Raw genomic sequence first — 18,072 nt, 5'->3', positions numbered from 1 at the left:
GTGTGGGCAATTAATGATGGTTTGGAATCTTGATGGCTCCCATCAACCAGGACAATCGACTGTGGATGGTGTTGTCAGTAGCTACTGGTGTGGTGCTCTGCTCTTGTTGGATGATGATAACAGTCCTCTACGTGCGTGTTCCCTCTGTGTGCTGTCCCAGCTCTGCGCAGATAGGTAACACAGCAGACCCCGAGAGAACCCCCAATGACCACAGACTCTGGTAAGGTATGAAGGCACCCAGTCAGGTTTATTGTCCAACGAAGCACAGTACTAGTTCCCTATAGACTCTACAGGGCATACTACGAATATGTGCCCCAGGCAATGGACACAGCTCAGTCAGTGGCGGGACTCTCCACTGCCCTCTAGGCCAGACAGAGACACCATCCCAGGGATGCATTCTTATACACAGGTACAAACAAGTTACATAACACTCCTGACGTATTGAGGTGCAACCCCTCTACGTAACAATGCACTACCCTTCAACACAGTAAGGTGCCGCCTCTCACCTTGTACATGTTGGTTTCAACAAAACAACTCTGTCCATTATACTAGCCTTTTGCCCCGTCTTTATTATCTATGTGGACGGTATAAGAATGTTCGTGTACCATTTGTGTATGGCTCTGGTATCCAATACACTTTAGATATATGTTTGTGCAACAACAGCCCTTTCCTTGCCAGCTTCTGTGAGCAGGGCCTGCCTCTGGCTCGCAGCTTAACTTTGCTTTATGTTAGCAAAGTCTTGACCATTATTTTAGCTCAGGCCTTAGGTCTCATACCGGGCCTCTGATACCAAGGGTTTATGTTTCAGGGCCTCATCTTACTACAGATGGCTCTGTTTGCAGGCAGGCCTCCCTGTGAGTCAGGCTGGGAGGAATGAAGGCTTGGGGTCTTACAGTGACATGTGATCATGTCACCTGAACTGGAATCCATCTTTAATCTGGTGCTTTTCCATTGAGAAGGAGGGGGTGGGAACCCAAAGAGGGACAAAGAATTCTGGCTTTATGCAAAAGATATATAAGTGAGTGGAAGAGAACCAAGGGGGCCACCATGAGGAATCCCCTAGCTCCCACCTGAGCTGGAACAAGGGCTGTACCAGGGGAAAAGATTGTGCCCAGACTAGGAAGGTGTCCAGTCTGAGAAAAGAAACTTATTGAGACATCTCGAAGGCTGAGATTTTACCTGTATTCAGTTGTATTACTGTATTAGGTTTAGATTTGCATGTTTTATTTTATTTTACTTGGTAATTCACTTTGTTCTGTCTGTTACTACTTGGAACCACTTAAATCACTTGGAGGATTGGGCCAAAAGAAATCTAATGAGGTTCAATAAGGATAAGTGCAGGGTCCTGCACTTAGGATGGAAGAATCCAATGCACCGCTACAGACTAGGGACCGAATGGCTCGGCAGCAGTTCTGCGGAAAAGGACCTAGGGGTGACAGTGGACGAGAAGCTGGATATGAGTCAGCAGTGTGCCCTTGTTGCCAAGAAGGCCAATGGCATTTTGGGATGTATAAGTAGGGGCATAGCGAGCAGATCGAGGGACGTGATCGTTCCCCTCTATTCGACACTGGTGAGGCCTCATCTGGAGTACTGTGTCCAGTTTTGGGCCCCACACTACAAGAAGGATGTGGATAAATTGGAAAGAGTACAGCGAAGGGCAACAAAAATGATTAGGGGTCTAGAGCACATGACTTATGAGGAGAGGCTGAGGGAGCTGGGATTGTTTAGTCTGCAGAAGAGAGGAATGAGGGGGGATTTGATAGCTGCTTTCAACTACCTGAAAGGGGCTTTCAAAGAGGATGGCTCTAGACTGTTCTCAATGGTAGCAGATGACAGAACGAGGAGTAATGGTCTCAAGTTGCAATGGGGGAGGTTTAGATTGGATATTAGGAAAAACTTTTTCACTAAGAGGGTGGTGAAACACTGGAATGCGTTACCTAGGGAGGTGGTAGAATCTCCTTCCTTAGAGGTTTTTAAGGTCAGGCTTGACAAAGCCCTGGCTAGGATGATTTAACTGGGACTTGGTCCTGCTTTGAGCAGGGGGTTGGACTAGATGACCTTCTGGGGTCCCTTCCAACCCTGATATTCTATGATTCTATGATTCTATGATTCTATGAAATCCTACTTTCTGTATTTAATAAAATCATTTTTACTTATTAATTAACCCAGAGTATTTGGGGGGAGCAAACAGCTGTGCATACCTCTCTAACGGTGTTATAGAGGGCGAACAATTTATGAGTTTACCATGTGTAACCTTTACACAGGATAAAATGGATTTATTTGGGTTTAGATCCCATTGGGAGTTGGGCATCTGAGTGTCGAAGGCAGGAACACTTCTGTAAGCTGCTTTCAGGTAAGCCTGCAGCTGTTAGGGGATGTGGTTCAGACCTGTATCTGGGTTTACAGCAGGCTAGTGGGTCTGGCTCAAACCAGGCAGGGCACTGAAGTCCTAAACTGGCAGGGCAGGAAAGCAGGAGCAGAAGTAGTCTTGGCACATCAGGTGGCAGCTCCCAGGGGAGTTTCTGCGATCCAACCCATCACAGAGGCCTTCTTCCCCGATGACCAGGACGACCCTCTCCAGAGCCAAGTACACCCTGAGCGGGACCTCGAAAGTGGCCCAGGGTGGCTGACCCGTCTGGCTGCGACACTGCCAGCGAGTGAGTCAGCGTGTTGTGGTCAGGATCCCTGCTGATCCAGTGGCAGACCGCTCTGCCACTGCTAGAGCCCTGGGCCGGGACGCAGTGGAGTGGGTGGGTCTGCATCCCCCCTGCCACCCAAGCCATGGGCAGCAGTCTAGTAGTGTAAGGGCCCTACCATCAATCAAATGTTAATCCTGTCCCTTGACCCCTTAAGCCCTCCCCACCTGTCACCAGAAGCCCCACCCCGTGGGGAGGGCTTAAGGGGTCAAGGGACAGGATTAACATTTGATTGATGGTTATTTCTGGGGATCTAGCTGGACACATGACCAGAAGCAAGGTGTGTCATGTGACCCCTCTAAGAACTCCTCCCACTGCCCTCTACCAATCAGGAGGGGTTTCAGCTGCTGGGGACCACCCCTGAGAGGAGATTTGACGAAAATAGGATAGGTTCTGGGGCAGGTTCTCCAAGGAGGTTCTGGGGTGGAGTGTGACCCCTCTAGAAACTCCTCCCACCACCCTTTGCCAATCAAGGTGCAACACCACCACCCCATAAGTCCCAGCCCTGGGCAGAAGAGGCCATCTCTTACTGAGAACGCGTGTTTTAGAAATTGTGGAAATGCTGAGCAGAAACATGGTCTCCTTCACCACCCTGGTGAGAACTTTGGACTTTGTTTTAGCCCTGAGCACCTTTGGACTTGTGTGGAGAAAGCGCTACATCAGTTTGAGTCAACCATTGATGGATATTCTAGAACCTAACCCTGAAACCCAACTGCTTGTGAGAAAGACTGACGAGCATGACGGCCTCTCGTCCTCCGCCCCTATGGAGGAAGGCGACCACGGCTCGGGGGAGTCATCGGTGGACAAGGTGAATGAAAAAGATGTTGGTCAGGTAAGTGAATGATTAAGAAGGGACGGTCGAGGATGGGGTGTAATGGGGTTAGGAACCGACCTGGGTTGCGTAAATCTAAAAACAAGCAGTGGGGGCTTACACTGTTTATTTTCTGAAAATCTCTCAACAGCTCGACAATGCCTTTCTAGAGGCCTTTGAGACTTTACTCATCAGGAGCCCTGTGGGAGTAAATATATCATGCATCAGCTGTTTTTGCTCATGTCTGAGACACAGATCTCAAGAGGAAAATCCAGTAAAGGACAAAATGGAAGAATGAACCAGCTCAGACTCCCTAATGGTAGGGGTCATGGCATCAATTTTCACAGGCGGCTGTAAAAGGTCATGTTAAACCAGGCGAGTAATAAAACTTGTTTAAATTTGTCAATATGAATGTGTCCCCTCCATACCTGTGTTAGTAAAAGACGGTACCAGTAACAGTCATGTCTACGCAGATGGTTCTGTTAAAGAAAATATATTACACTCCCGAGGAAATTGGGAGCTTCGGCGGGGTGAACCTTCTTTTTCAAGTGGCCAAAAAGCATAGTAAAACTTTAAACAGAAGACAGGTAACAGCTTGGCCTTCAGACCAGGATGCTTACACTTTGCTATCTTTCTCACTCACACCTATGTATTTACTTAAAATACAAAATCTCATAAAATAACCAAACCATAAACAAAATATATTTACTGGGCTTCATCCATCCATCAGCCGTTGATGCTGGTGAATTTTCCTTTTCAGCTGCTATTTCCTTTTTCTTTTGAGCTTGATTACCCTCTGGTCTAAGGATCTCTCGTGTTTTGACCATACAGTGGAGCAAATAACATTATTATTATGAAACGGTCTTGTAAACTTAAAAAATAAAATACTCATTAGGGTGTTTTTCTATTTAAAAAGTCATAGCTTTAGAACAAAATAATCCATTTCAGGCTGTACAACAAACACAGGTTTTGAGTTTATTTCTATCACTTTAAAAAAATAACAACTCCAGAAACATTTTTAAAAACACATCTCATTTTGCAAAATAAAAACCAAACTGCTTTAAAACCAACTTTTAAAATCCATTTTAAAACACATTTTTCTCAGAAGCACCTGTTAGTTTGAAACGCACCAAACCAATAGTTTGCAGCCATATACTTTTTTAAAAAAAGCCAGCAATGTACTTTTTTTAAAAAACACACCTATGTTTTGCACAAACTCACACACATACGCACACACCCCATCAGTTTAAAACACCAAACCAACAGTTTGCCACAAAATACTTTTTTAAATACCCACACTTATCTCTAGCTTAGGCCCCTGAATCACTAACAATTTATACATTAAAGCCAACTCTTTTAAGAAGACAAACAGCCCCATTTTTTAAAAAAAACACCTTATTTTATTTTTGCAGAATAAAACCAACTGCTTTTAAAAACCAACTTTTAAAAACCATTTTAGGCCCCACTCCCCTAACATTCCCTTTTGTGATCTGAGGTGGGGGAATTAAGTTGTCTGCACAACTGGGCTGCTTTTGGCTAACTTTTTTTTCCTTTTAGTTAAAATACATTTTTCTTTTGGGCCTTCTTACAGTATTAAACAGTAAATCACCATACACAACAATCCTTAATGTTACTGTACCCATTCCCAAGTGTGGGGCCCCTTGCAGATATCAATGAATGTCTTGGGGCTTGTTTGTTTATTTTTTAAACATGTTTCTTTCATGCTTAATGTCTCAGAGTTGTTTTTGAAATGAAATGGATGTATCACAACCATAGTAAGCACCCTACAAATACCCTGATCTTTTAAATGTTTTATTGTCTTCAGAGCAAATGCTTGTTCTAAAGTATGGTGGAGGTTTGTGAAGCCTTGAAACATTTCAGTTTGGGGTTAAACCCATTTTTTAGTTTTGTAAATATATTATTTTAATGACTTTAAGTTGCTAGAAAGAGTGATCCATAGCGTTCAACCAACTCCACTGTTATATTTAAACTGTCCAATATTGTTCAACCAACTCCTGGGATCATATTTAAACTGTCCAATAGAGTTCAACCAACTCCTGGGGTCATATTTAAACTGTCCAATAGCGTCTGTGAACTCCTGAGGTTTTATTTAATTTCATATTAATCAAATCTCACCATCCTCACCCACCCACGTCCCTTACTGTGGGTGTACCCCCGTCAAATTTAATTACTGATCACTAATACGATTAACCCTGATGGCAACATGGTTGGGTAATCTCAGTCACCCTGGCTATTCTGCGGGGTTGTGATTAAAACCATTCAGTTCAACAGGGTGGTCAGCTCTATTGTACTCAAAGACATGTCTGAATCATCCCTGGTTTTTTAAATTGTAAACAGATTTTAGGGGTTTTTTCCTCCCACATGATGCTACAACATAAATCTCAGCTTTTTGCTGTCAATGGGTCTCTTTTACACAAAGACACAAGAGCTAGGGTCTCACAAACTATTTTTTTTATTTAAAAGACATACAGCTCCTTGAAAACAAACCAAGATGCTCCTTTAAAACTTTTAACTCACTTAAGGGCCAATGAGACCTTCTAACAGAAACACAGATAATCACAAAGCCCTTTTTCAATAGTTTTTTTTTTTATTTACAGCTACCAAGTTTTATATAGCCAAGATGATCAGGGCATGCAACCCCATACTCTGCATGTCCCTAAATCTCTGACTAAGAGAAGCTGGGACTGGATGACAGGGGATGGATCATTCACAATTTCCCTGTTCAGTTCTTTCCCTCTGAAGCATGAGGCGCACTGGCCACTATCAGAAGACACAGAACTGGGCGAGATGAACCATTGGTCTGACTCAGTATGTCCATTCTTATGTAAGTTATGAAGAGTAGAATATAGATAAGGAAAGCTAAAGACACCAGGGGAAACTCCATGGCTTGCCGGACTAAGGATAATACGGAGGGTTTTTTTTAAGTGTATTAGGAACAAAAGAAATCCTAGCAATGGTGTAGGCTCATTACTAGATGGAGGCTGTTTAAAAGGATGCAGTAAAGGCAGAAGTGTTCAATTAATATGTTTTCTGTCTTTGGAAACCCCATGTCAGTGTATTTAGGAAGGACAAAGTGTGTCCAGTGCTCTTACATTTTTGCCACAGCATGAAGGAGTAATGTAACTTTCACCGAATGGGAACAAGGAGATCTTGTTCTATACAAGTCCTTTATAGAAAGAGAACATGTACTAAGTCCGAGATGGATGGACCTGCCAGGGTTGTCCAAAAGGCAGGCCGCACTGTATATCAGATCGAGATATCTAATGGAAAAAGGAAAAAGATCCTTAAGTGGTTTCATAGCTCACAGATAAAGACCTGGAAGGGTGAGGTCTGCCAGATAATAACAGAGCTGAGAATAATCATTTACCATAAACAGGATGACGTTCCTTAGACTGTCTTCTTCTTTTCCACAGGAAATGAGAAGAAATGGAGAAGAAGATGACACCACTTTTCCTGACCCTTTTCCTGATAACTACACTTCTTGGGCAAGGAACACCAGGCAAAGAAGATCATGGACGGCTACAATTAATGGAAATTAAGCTGAATGAGCAAAGGGAATGCCAAATTAATCCAACTATCATGAATCATTTAGGTCTGCCCAGATTTGGGTATGATAGTAAATGGGATAGCTTGGAAGAAGATCTGTACATTATAGAGGGCATGTTCGCTGCACAGCAGGAGCTGAAGGACGAAGATTGTGAAGACTACGATTTATTTCCAACCAGTCTGACCACCACAGTCACTCAGCCAGCTCCCAAGACAGAAAAACCACGGATGCCAAAGATTAAATCTTGGATTTTCTCAGGAGTCATGCAAAAGGGATGGGCCCATGAAGAATCGGCGACACGCACCGAAGAAGAAGGGAGGTTACCCAAATAAGGGATGAGTGGGTACCTGCTTCGCTTTTAACTTACCAGCTAATAGACATTTGCTATCTGGTTATTACAGAGCTCAGGTCCAACCTATCGTTAGTATCCATGGTAGGATTGCAACCCTCAGAGAAGGATCAACAAGAAAATGATCCCATAAAAAGGCTGTCGCATGGATGTGGATGGAACGTGGTGGCAGACTAATTGCACCTTAAGTCATACTTTAGGTGAAGTATCAAAGTGCGTTAACTTTGATATTGAGGTCCTGTCTCTAGTAGTCCCTGGAGAGATACCCATAAAGGAGAGGATATACTGTCAAGACTCTTCTTTGCAGAAGATACCTATATATGTCCATCTCACAATAATGATAGGAAAGTTATAAACCTGGCATGTATTCCCAGCAAGCTTCTAAATGCAACTAGTAATAGTTTTCCCGGTTATACTAGTTCCAGGTTTTGTAAACTAAATCACCCTGAAGATACCTTTAATGTTTCTTGCACAGAAAGCATGGCCTTAAATTTGACACTTGACCATTCAGGAGTGTGGAAGTTTAGGGGACCATTTGAAAGGTGCATAACAAGAGAAATCCAAGTGGTTCCTTCTCCCTCCAAGAATAGGGTGGGGCCCATAATGGTTAAACAAGATGTGACCCGAATGTTAATCATAGAGCCACAGTATGTAATTAGGAAGGTAATAGTTCCTCTACAAATTTCCATCACGAGAGTTAGAAATGCATGTGCTTATTATATTGCACCCATAGTATACGGATGGCATAAATGGTTGCATGGCATAGTGTTGCCCATTCTCCAAAGAAAAAGGAGAGATATAGGAGCAACACTCCTAGGAAGGGTGGGAACAGGTCTGGGAGTCATTAATTTAATAGATCAAAGGCATCTATTCCAAAGATTGGGGAAAGTAGGTCATGATATCAATCGAATGTTAGAACCATTAAATACTGCTTTTGACAGTGTTTCCACTACGATAGTGGATATTACAAAAGGCTTACCTATGTGTTTCAGACTGAACAGCAAGATCACTTCTGTATTGCAGATGCACTCGAGGAGTTGCAGTCAAATGTATAAGAGGCAATAGGATGTATCCAGGCTCAGCAATGGTTATTGACAATAACTAAGGAAATCATAAAGGATGGCTTTAATCACAAGATTCCATTAGAAATTAAGAAGGTCATGACTAATCATGTTTCCTAATTCGAACAAAAATATTCTGATTGGTGGGAGATGCTCACATTTAACTACTTTGTTTCCAATCAAACCATTGTGGCAACCATCTTAACTCTTGTAAATGCTAAGGTGGAACCAATCCACCCTTTAATTATCTTGGGTATGTTCTACAGAGATACATTGTTCATGTCTGTTAATGAACATAAGTGGGTGCACATTGGGCAATATGGGAATTATACTCCTATAAACCTACAAGTATGCTTACAACAGCCTAAATTGGGATATGTATGTACTACCCAGGTTTGGGAAGAAAAAGGTTCTTGTTTAAACCCATCTAAAAGCAAATGCACATATGAGGTATTTCACAGGTCTAACACTTCTGCCTCTGCTGTGGTTCAAGTAAACAACAATTGTTTTTGTATTTGAAGTAAGTGTAGTAATTTTGTTGTAAATCAGTTTTATAGAATTTCCAATGTAGAAGTGGGAAATCTGTGTTTATGCCAAGTTCTGACTTTGGTTAGCTGTGATATTAATGTAAGTGTTGTGACAGGGTCGGGCCAGATGGAGAGTAATCCTATTGGGATCCAGGAAGTGGGCAGGTGAAGCCCGTCCACTGCTAAAGGATCCCCCTCAGCCTAAAAAGGGGATCCACAGGACCTAGATACCAAATAATTCCAGGGGACAACTAATGAAATAACAGGGACAGGAGTGTGGTCAAAGGGTCAAATGAAGGGAACTGGACGGGGACACTGAGCAGAGAACCCCGGACAGCGCCCACTGCTCCTCAAAGGTATCAAGGGAGTCAGAGGATGCTGCCCAGAGGAACTCTGCCCTGATACGTGAACAGACCGAGGATCGGAAATAGGCCCCACAGTCACAGGAGACTCCATCGGCCAACCTCCTCACTCTGGTTTTATAGATGGCCATTTTAGTAAGGGCCAGGAGGAAGCTGACCAGGAGATCCTGTGACTTTTTGGGGCCAGGGATAGGGAGTGCATAAATAAGAAGGTAAGGGGAAAAGTACAACCAAAAATGTAATAAAATATTGGTGAGGAGCCGGAATAGGGGCTGCAGCTGGCACACTCCAGGTATGTGTATACCAGGGTTTCACTCACGCCGCAAAAGGGGCAGGTGTCTGGGATTGAGGTGACCCATGCCAAGAACATGCCCGTGCTCATGGCTCCATGAAGGAGCCACCAACTGACATCCCTGGCAGGCCTCAGGACTAAGGTGGAATATAGGCTGGCCCACTGGGGCTCCTCACTTTCCAAAGGTGGCAGGAGGTCCCGCCATTTTGTATCGGGGCAGGACAGGAGGGTGAGGGAGTGAAGGGTATGGAGCACGAGCGTGTATAGATGTTTTCTTGGTGTGGTTTGAAAGCAGACTGGCTGCATCTCATGCAGCCGGCTTACAGTGAAGGGGTGAGGGGGTCGGTTGGGTCCACGGGGCAGGGGTCCAATTAAAAGGTCCGGCGGGCCTGGGGTAGAGGGTGGGCGGGGTGTGTCCTCGTGCAGGACCCAGTTGAGAAAAACCGGAGCAGTGGGCGGCAAAGCGGCCTTCACCTTCTGAAGTACGTGCCGGGGAGTACAAGGACTGGAGAGCCCCATGTGCTGAGCGAGCATCAGGGGCTCCAGCCAGTCTTCTTGGTCATAGTCCAGGAGGTCTCCGACTCTTGTGACCTCTGCCAGGACCAACCTCTGGCGCACCGAGCGGTACTCCGCCACCTGCACACGGAACTGGGGGTTGTGTAGCAGGGGCTCCGCGAGCAGATCTGTCCCCTTGGTGGCCGCTACGGACCTGGTCATTGAAAAGAGTTTCCAGGTCCAGAGGAGGTCCTGGTAGAAGACCGGCAGCCCGGAGAGGTCTCACGGAAGACCTCTTGGATGGAGATAAAGGAGCTGCCGGTTGTATTGGAGCCCTCGGAAGCGGCGCAGGAAGGCATGCGCCAGTATGCACCACGCTGGACTACCTGCACCATAAAGGAGCCTCTGCAGGGCCTGGAGGCGGAAGACATGGACCTGAGTAAGCAGAAATTTCAGGCCCTGCCCTCCCTCCTCCAGGGGTAGATGGAGAACCCGTACAGGGACCCAGTGCAGTCCTGACCAAAAGAACTTCAGAATCGATGTCCGGAGGTTGGCCAGGAAATCTGGGGCCGGGACCAGGGTGTTGAGCCAGTGCCAGAGCATGGACAGGACTAGTTGATTCAGCACCAGCGCTCTCCCTCGAAGGGAGAGGCACCGGAGTAGTCCTGTCCATTTCCGGAGCCGCTCTATCACCCCGCCCTCTAAATTCTGCCAGTTCTCAGGTGGAGAGGGATGCGTGGCAGAAAGGTAAATGCCGAGATAAAGCAGCGAACCCGTGCTCCACCGGATGGCCTGAAGCGTGGGTGGGAGGGAGCTCGCCTGCCGCCAGTCCCCAGAGCTCTTCATGCGGGTCAACTGGGTCGAGGAGGCTGCCGAATAGATGGCCTGGCAAGCCTCCACCCGTGCCAAGTCGCCCGGGTCCTGGACCACGAGGAGCACGTCATCAGCTTACGCCGACAGGACCAGCCGCAGCTCCGGCTCCCACAGCACCAACCCTGTCAACCTCCTTCAGAGGAGACAGAGGAAGGGCTCGATCGCCAGAGCGTACAGCTGGCCCAAGAGGGGGCACCCCTGCCGTACTCCTCTCCTGAAGCTGACTGGTTTGGTCAGGGTCCAGTTGAGCCTGACCAAACACTCTGCGGAGGCATACAGCGCCCGGAGAAAACCCACAAACTGGGGTCCGAAGCCAAATGCCTGCAGAGTGCTCAGGAGATATCCGTGATCCACCCTGTCGAATGCCTTCTCCTGATCTAAGGACAGGAGGGCGAACGACAGACCATCCCTATACCCGAGTTCCAAAAGGTCCCAGACCAGATATAGGTTGTCGAAGATGCTGCGGCCCAGGACGGTGTAGGTCTAGTCTGAGTGGACCACGTCCGCCAGCACGGACCCTAGCCGCAGCAAGATTGCTTTTGCCACGACTTTGTAGTCCGTGCTGAGGAGCGAGATGGGATGCCAATTCCGTAAATCGCGGCGGTCCCCCTTCTTCGGCAATAAGGTGAGCATGGCTCACCTGCACGAAAGAGGGAGGACCCCGTTCTGCAAAGACTTGGCCCAGACGGTGACTAGGTCTGGGCCGAGGATGTCCCAGAACACGCGGTAGAACTCCACGGTCAGTCCGTCCATACTCAGAGATTTATTAGTGGGCATGCGACGGAGGGCTTCTGAGAACTTGGCCAGAGTGAGATGCAGCTCTAGCTGGTCTCGGTCGCCGACACTGACCATAGGAAGCTCCTCCCAGAGCACTCTGCAAGCGTTAGGATCGGTAGGATCCGGGGAGAAAAGGCTTGCATAGAAGGCTCTCGCCCTCCCGCACATCTCCACCGGAACCGTGAGGGGGGTGCTGTCTTCTGCCAGAAGGCAGATGACATGTTTCTTGGCCCCCCTCTTTTTCTCCAGGACATAGATGAAGAGGGAGCCACGATCCATCTTCCGAAGGAGAAGGATGCAGGATCGAACAAAGGCACCCCGGGCCCGATGGTCCTCGAGGATCTGGAGCGCCTCCTGCTTCTCCCGGCATGCTCCGCAGAGGGGCGGATCCTCGGGGCTGGCGGCCAGACGCCTCTCCAGCTCTAAGACCTCCCGTTCCAACTGCTCTATCGCCGCATCCCTCCGTTGGCTGGCTGGGTGTAGTCACGGCAGAAGAGCCGGGCGCGCACCTTCCCTAGGTCCCACCCTATGCCGCTGCCCTCACCATGCCAGCCAGAACTCCTGGAAGGACACCACAAAGCCCACATCCTCCAACAAGCTGTTGTTAAAGTGCCAATAGGCTGGCCCCGGCCTCTCCGCGCAGAGAGAGACTGTCACGGTGGCTAGGTGGTAATCGGAGAACGGGGCCAGCTGAATGCTGGAGGAGTGGGCCCGTGAAAGGTGGAAACGTGATAAGTAGATGCGGTTCAACCGGGAGTGGCGCAACCGATGGATGTCCACCCGGACAAAGGTGAACGTCGAGACGTCGTCCGGGTGGTGGTCGCGCCAGATGTCCACCAGGGAGTGATGGTCGACTATCTCCCAGAGGACATCCGCGGCGGCCGGGCACTGCTTGGTCCCCGAGCGGTCCCGCTCCTCGAGGGTCGTATTAAAGTCCCTGCCCAGCACCAGGCATTCGCGAGGATCCAAGGTGCCGAGGAAGGCAGACGCCTGCTGAAAGAAATGCAGCCGCTCCGGGCCCAATGTCAGGGCATAGACGTTGACAAGATTGACTACGAGCCCCTCCATGCAGACCCGGAGGTGCAGCAGGTGGCCAGGCACAGCCTCGGCGACTCCCAGCACCTTGGGCCGTAGGTCGGGGGAGAACAGGGTCGCCACTCTATCTGTATGAACTGTGAGATGGCTAAAGTAGACCCTGTCCCCCCAATCCAGCCACCAGCTATCTTCAGCGCTCAGATCCATATGGGTCTCCTGCAGGAAAAGCACAGAGTACCCCTCCTCCAGAAGGAAGGAGAGCACCTGGGACCTGCGGAGACCCATCCTACAGCTGCGGGTGTTCAATGTTGCGATGGTAAGAGGTGCCATGAGGAGAGCTGGGGGGGATCCTCCCCGGCAGGGACGCTCGCAGCTCCCAACGGGCCACGCAACAGTCCATGACCTACTCCGTAGGTGAGTAAGGAGTCACGGAAGAGGCGGACCCGCTGGTAGGCCATGGCGCCCTGCCTCCCGGTCCTTTTTTCCTTCCCCATGAGGGCCCTTGCGGCCTGGAGGATTTGATGGAAGTCCCCCCATCGCTGGAGAGCGAGCTGTACTTTGTTGCGGGAGCCACGGACATCTTCTAAAAACTCCCGCAACTCCTCTCGCAGCACATGGGGGGCTGGGGTTACGGTCTCCTGGTTACTCCCCGACGGGGCCCTTGGTTCAGCCCCGTGGCCCACCGAGATGGACAGACAGGGTGCGGACCCCCGCTGGGGTTCCTGATGGGTTGGCGTCACTAGGCCTGCCTCGAACCCTGGGGCGATAGGGGGCGGCGGAGGGAGGATAGCAGCTCCTGGTGGGTCGGGACGGGTAAACACATAGGCCGCTCCCTGGGGGTCATCTTTTGGCAAGGGGAAGGAGACAGCCCCGGGGCAGCAATAACATCTCGGGAAGTGGACGGGATAGGGGCAGGGGCAGGGGCAGGGTTAGAGGCGAGATTCTGGGCAGGGAGAGGGCTCTCAGTGATGCCGGGCGCAGGCTCTATGGTGGATTTGGCAGCCACGGCATCAGGGGGTGGACTCTCTTCTGTAGGGCCCCCTCCCGGGAAGGAGGTCGAATGCTCCTCACCAGCGAGGGGTGCCCCTGGTGGATCAGGTCCCAGCTGAGTGGCATTGGCCGTCGCCTCAACTGGCTCAGCAGCCCTCAGCAGGGTGGCATCTGCAGCCGGGGTGATGGAGGAGTCCAGGGGCTCCTCGGAGATGGGAGCGGAAGCAACGGTTAGGGGGAGGGAGCATGGGGAAAGGGAGGCTGGAATGAAGTTGCCCAGATCGAGGCCCGCTGGCATAGGGTCGTCCTCCCCCTGGGTGGCTGGGGTCAGACCCAGGACCTCGATCTCCTCATATATAGATGGGAACTCATTTTCCGCCACCCTGGGATTCTCCCCGCTGGCACCTGATGCGACGGTCGCCTGGGAGACACTGGGGTTTCAGATGGCGCCAGAGCAGGGCGGGCTCCCTCGGGGGCCTCGGAGGGGTGGGACTCCCATGGAGGGGAGATTACTCAGTCTTAAGGCCCCCCTCCACGGTGGTTTGCAGCGTCTCTAGGTGGTCCCCCACTGGCAGATGGTCCTCTTCTTCTCCTCCTCAGGGCTTCAGCAGCTCCAGGCTGCAGACTCCGCAGCAGCAGCTCCAGGAACTCCAGGAGGTGGCCCAGGCAGGCAAGAAGGTGGTGGTGGTGTCCACAGCAACGGCTGGGGTCCCTCACTCCTCCCTTCTGGGGAGTGGGCCAGCAGCCCCCTCCCAAGGGGCTGCAGTTGGAGCAGTAGCAGCACCCAGGGGTGGGGGGGTCCAGCAGCCGGTCAGCAACCAGGTAGCAGGGAACGGGGGGAGGGGTGGTGATTGGCCCAGCCAGAGGAGCAGCTGGAGCAGCAGTCACCATATTGGGATCCAGGAAGTGGGCAGGCCAGCCTGTCCACTGCTACAGAATCCCCCCCCAGCCTAAGAGGGGGGTCCACAGGACCTGGAAAGCCAAATAATTACAGGGGACAACTAATGAACAACGGGGGCAGTGGTGTGGTTAAAGGGTCAAAAGAAGGGAACCAGACGGGGACACCACTCTGGCACCATGGCTGGCGGAGAAGCCACAGCATCTCCAGTGGGGTCCCCGCCCGGGAAGGAGGTCGATTGCCCCACGCCCACAAGGGACAGCCCGTGGGGCCCGGGTCCCAACCGCACGGCACCGGCCGTCACCTCAATGGGCTCGGCGGCCGACAGCAGGGTGCCACCCGCGGCTGGGCAGATGGAGGAGCCCAGGCAACCCTCGGGGGCGGGAGCAGAAGCAGCAGTTAGGGAGGAGGAGCATGGTGAAGGGGGGGCCGGGGTGAGGTCACTCAGATTGAGGCCTGCTGGCAGAGGGTCGTCCTCCCCATGGGTGGCCAGGGTCAGACCCAGGGCCTCGATCTCCTCTTAGATGAAGGGGAGCTCCCCTTCCACCACCCCGGAGGTCTCCCCGCCAATGCCCGAAGTGACGCTTGCCTCGGGGCTCACAGGGACTCCGGATGGTAACGGGGCAGGAGGGGCTCCATTGGGGGGCTTGAAGGGAAGGGGCTCCAATGGAGGGACGGTACTGCCCTCCCGTGCTGCCACGCCCTCCCCAGCCGGCACTGGGGGATGGAACGCACCCGTGGGCAAGGCAGAGGGCTCGGCATCGGTGCCCCCTTTTTTGGTCTTCCGGGGGGCTTCCACATCGGTGGAAGGGAGCAGAGCTCGAGCCTTCTGCTTGCCCCACTTCCCTAGGACTAGGGCCCAGCCCTCCATGGCATCATCAGGGGGCCGGCTAACCGGGGTCGGGTCGGGAGGCAGGGGCGATGACTCAGGAACTGTGGGAGGCAGCGGTGGAGCAGCATGTAGGAGAGAAGAATCCCCCTGGGGCAGGCCCTCTCCCACGCTCGGTGGTATCCCTGCCGCACCTTCCTCTAGATGCCCCGCCGGACTGCAGGCAGCAGAGGTGGGGCTCTCCCGCTCATCTGGGTGTGCTGGGGGGAGCGCCCCTGGGGCCCGAGCGGGAGCAGTGGTGGACTGAGTGGGAGGAGGGGCGGCTCCGGGTGCCGGTTAACCTGGGGCGCTGGCGATGACAGGGCAGTCCCTCCGGACGTGCCCCATTGCCCGGCAGAGGGAGCACCGGGCCTCCCCCGTGGAGTAATTCACCCGGTAATGGGCCCCCCTGGTAGGGGACTAGGAAGGACCCCTCCGGCGCCTCTCCGTCATGCACCGCTGGCGGCAATTGAAGCTGCACTTGCTGGCGGAACGAGAGGACGTGACGGAGGGCAGGATCCTTGCAGCCCAGTGAGAGAGGGCTCAGAACGGAAAGGGGCTTTCCCAGGGTCGAGAGGGCAGGTAATAGGGCGGCATTGGGAAGGAAGGGAGGGACTGAGGTCAGGATGAGGCACCCAGGTCATCCAGCAGCTCCAGGGGGACGAACACACCCCACACTGCCATCGACAGGGTGAATCACGGGTATCTCCTGAGCACTCTGCAAGCCTTTTGCTTCAAACCCCAGTTTGTGGGTTTTCTCCAGGTGCTGGGTAAGAGGGTTCTGTGTGGGGCAGTCTGGATGCAGGCAGCTCAGTGGGGGATCAGGATGCACAGAGAGGTTCCAGGTGCAGGGGCAATGGGAGTCTGCAGGGGAGACCAAGTGAAAGTGGTTGGAGCTCAGCGGCAGGATGTGTGTGTCTGGGTGCCGGGGAGGTGGGGTTCATTTGGGTGGGGGTCCAGGTGTAGGTAGTTGGGGCTCAATGGGGAGGGTGACTGGGGCAGGGCTCATTGGGGTGGTACAGATGCAGGCATGGTTCTATAGTTTGATTTTGTAATATAATAGAAAACTTGAGTGTGCATCTTATTTACAAGGCAAGTAATATATCTATATCTATCTGTATATCTCTAACTAGAGAGATAATCACAAATATATATCCTGAGCAAAATAAACTTTGAGACTGAAGGTCTATGTGTTTATTAGCCCAAGATAAGATTGCTACTGAAAGAACTTTCAAGTCTGCTGTTTTTTATTATAGCAGAATACTTAGTTATATATTTTTTGAGAATTAATTTGGCTAAAAACATTTGTTTGAGTTCTAAGGGCAGTAGTGAGTCAAAGCAGGGGTATGCATATTGTAAATTTACTGAAATTTGCCATGAAACTAAGCCTTCTGACTGGCTGAGATCGTACTATTTCCGTACAATATTCAATTATATGTTTTTGTCTTTGAGTTTAATTCTCTTTTTTTATCTGATCATAGTTCCACCAAGCACACCAGAGAATATTTCCTGCATTTACCATTACAATGTTAAATTTACTTGCAGTTGGTTTCCAGGAAAAGGAACATATCTTACAACAAAATCTACTCTTGTTAGAAAGCAGTAAGTATAGGACTTTGACTATGGTGGATGGAGACTGTCACCTTTTGGTCACCAGTTTAACTCAAGGCCTGTAATGAGAAAAGTTATTCTACCCTGTTATCTTTTTAGTCTCAGGAGCGTATATGGAGCCTTGGCACCTAACTCAGGGCTGTGAGTCCACTGGGCAGCAGGGCATGTGAAGCTAGACATGACAACACTGTGTCAAAGTCCCTTCTGTGGCTCTAGCCAAGGTCACACAGGCTAGGAATTGAACTCAGCATCCCAGGCCTTAGCCCCCAGCGCACTCCTCCTCTCTAGGTGCCCTGGGGAAGCGTGGGAAGGACGAACGCCCTGCAGTGACGTCTGTCTCCTGTTCTTGACTGCAGGCCACCAGAGCCCTATACGAGATCCTCCAGGAGCTGGCCTGCAGGCAGCAGGTGAAGGAGCTCTTCCCTTGGCTCTACATGGCCCTGCTCTTCCAATAACCTACACGGTGGAGCTGTCCCTGCAGGACATTGCTTTGCACCAGATGGTGCATAACCAGGAGAACACACCCATAACCCTCAGCCCTGCCAGCCTGACACCCCATTTTGGTTCTGCACCGTCGCCCGCAGGCATGCAGCAGGGCCTGGACTGGGCTTGCACGGTAACAAGAGGCTCGCTCTGCATGCAGGTACGCGATGAAGGCCATGAAAGCCTTGCTCCGATGTGCTTGCCACGGGGACCAGGTCACCTTCATCCAGAAGCAGGGCAGCTGGGACATGCTTGTCAGCTCCGACGCGCACCACAAAGGCATCTGCGTGCTTGCCCGGTGAGTGTCTTGTTCCTGGGGCTGCTGCCCAGAACTGACCGCAGCAGCAGCAGCATCTCCCCTCCCTGGGCCCAGGAC

At 50.9% G+C, this 18,072-nt stretch overlaps 1 long non-coding RNA gene across 1 annotated transcript; it reads left to right on the top strand.

The window, feature by feature from the left end:
• The first annotated feature begins 583 nt into the window (after positions 1 to 583).
• LOC122457113 lies at positions 584 to 17,384 on the top strand. The gene is made up of 3 exons (XR_006276455.1): positions 584 to 834; positions 1,466 to 1,469; positions 17,372 to 17,384. It is a non-coding gene; the product is annotated as an uncharacterized LOC122457113 (long non-coding RNA).
• Positions 17,385 to 18,072: the final 688 nt, after the last annotated feature.

Source organism: Dermochelys coriacea, chromosome 21 (genome assembly GCF_009764565.3).
Source record: "Dermochelys coriacea isolate rDerCor1 chromosome 21, rDerCor1.pri.v4, whole genome shotgun sequence".
NCBI classification, from domain to species: domain Eukaryota; kingdom Metazoa; phylum Chordata; order Testudines; family Dermochelyidae; genus Dermochelys; species Dermochelys coriacea.
The sequence above is the reverse complement of the archived record's forward strand: the minus strand, read 5'-3'. Positions and strand labels throughout refer to the sequence as shown.